This window comes from Chondrus crispus, genomic scaffold (genome assembly GCF_000350225.1).
Source record: "Chondrus crispus Stackhouse genomic scaffold, scaffold_541, whole genome shotgun sequence".
Lineage (NCBI taxonomy): Eukaryota > Rhodophyta > Florideophyceae > Gigartinales > Gigartinaceae > Chondrus > Chondrus crispus.
The window spans coordinates 24,272-26,571 of record NW_005178529.1 but is presented as its reverse complement, the minus strand read 5'-3'; positions in this window follow the sequence as shown (position 1 = coordinate 26,571).

Genomic DNA, 2,300 nt, shown 5'->3' with positions numbered 1-2,300 from the left:
AACACCCGGAGACCGATAGAGGGTTAAAGCTTCCGGTCTTTGCGACTCGGTTGTTCGCGCTTTGGCCGGTAGGAGAGCTTCGGAAAGGCGTACTCCTTCTTTGGAAACGGGACGAAGAAGGGCTGTTGTAGTACCTTCCTTGCCCCGTATACATTATTCCGGCATTGCCGTTGGAAGAAGGCGTCCTTTCACCTAACTGTGCGCGGTCTCGTAAGATCGCGAGTTTAGACTCCTTCTCTAGCTGCAGGGCAGCCTCGAGCTCGGCATAGAGCTGTTGGAATGGAAGATTATGAGTTGCAACTCTGCTTAGCGGTTCGCTCGACCATGGCGTCCCTATTACTGCGTTTCAAAGGAATTCCATTTTGTGGGCGTCTCCTTGGTGGGATCTTGGAGCCTGTCGTGATAGCTGGATGATAGACTTGTAGACCCTTGCAAGCACGGCAGACATCTCTGTCCCTTGGGCAACAAAGGAAGTAGCTCGCAGCGTGTTCAGGTAGTTCTTAACTCGAGTTTGACGTACTGCAGAATTGTACTCATTCTCGAGCATTTGTGTGGCCTGCTGGAAACTGGTGGCGTAACCATCTACCTTGTCGAGGTAATACCTCTTCGCGTCTCCTCGAAGTAGATTGTGGAGGTACTGTAGCTTTTGCAGCGGAGAAAGGGAATAGTCTCGACAAACCTGGAGGTAATCGTCGACGTACTCCATCCAGGACTCCCCTAGATCGCCAGAAAACTTTTTATCTTTGTCTTTTATTCTCATGGCTACATTGTGCGCAACCCTTTCCGGGGAAGTGTGATTCGGAGGGGTCACTTGAGTCGACTGTGAAGTAGGCTGGCTCATGCCTCTTCTGTTCGAACCCGGAGTGTTCGAGCGGGACCGACGGCCGGCAGCAACGATTTCTCGTGCCATGTCAATGGCCGCCTGAGTGTCTTCCGGTTCTTCGTAAAGGCCATGAGCTAGGGTCATTACAACACGGTGAGATGAGTGTTGCTCCAAATTCCCTCCTCTACTATCCAAGAAGTTTCGCAACTCAATATGAACTGCAGGGAGGTCGCATATTTCTTGTTGGAAAAGCGAAGCCGGCGGGAACATGTCAGCGATAGTGCGCTTTAGTTGGGTCCCAGTTAGCTCCGGGGTTGTTTCTAGGAACCGAATTGAGGAGATGAGGCCTTTCTGGGCACTCGTAAGCGCACCCAACGCGTCGTTCGTTATGCCTTTCATGAATGTAACCAGGGGTTCGGGTGGTGACGAGTCGGAATGCTGTCCGCTCTCAGAAGGCCCTGCTCCCTCGTGGGAGGGGGGCGGGAGCATGCTGCGGATCGCAGGGTAACTAATCGGGATTTAGTTAATAGTTCCTTTAAGAACAAGGGCAAAAAATCAGCACTGAGTCGATCTATGATCGGTTGACCTTGTCAGGGTCCGACCCTCGGCGCCTGCAGCTCTTGCAGGTAGAAAAGGTCCGACCTTTGGCGCCCGAAGCCTGTCCGAGTCAAGTAACGACTTCTGCAGTCTACCCACTCTTGCGTTACCAGAGTGGACGCGATGATCCGTACGAAACGTCCACACCAGCCAGTATACAAGCCTCAAAGGGTGTCTAGTTTCTTGCGGGACGCTTGCGCGACGGCCAGTTCAGCGATACCACCCCAACCTACTCAGTGCACAACACCCCAGAGGATTCCCACCCCCGGAAACACCAGACCACAGAGGGTCGACACCGTTATCCGCCCTAAAAAGGATCGGTGGGGTTCCCTGCCGGAGAGGTTCACACTGCCGGTTCGAGTTGCCTGCGTCGCGTCACCGGGTATTAATGCCGGGTCAACCGCTCTCGAGCAAAGTAAGGGCAGTACCACGTCCCTAGCCTCCACACATCTCAACGACCAGGCCTTCAGTCCCTTCCAACAATAACCGAGACCCTATCGTTACTCCCAAACCAACGATGCGATGCGCACAAAAAAAACAGAGCGTGCAGGCTCACCGACCTCAGGACAGTAGAGGCGGGCGACAGCGAGCGGCAGCGGCGGTCGGCAGCGAGCGCCGGCGGGCGGCAGCTAGCTGCAGTGAGTTTGGGGTCGGCTGTTCTGCTGCAATGTGATACCAGGCGCAGTGCAGAGTGTTGACGAGCTGTCGGCGGAGGAAGCAGGCGGCCAGGTAGTACAGACCGGAGCGGCTGTAGGTCGGCAATGTGGCGGCAGGCAGAACGAAGCGCTGACAAGAGACAGCGCGGCAGCAGGCACCGGCGCGACTGCGGGGGAAATGTGGGCAGCGTGGCCCGGACTGCATCAAGAACGGCGGGCGACGG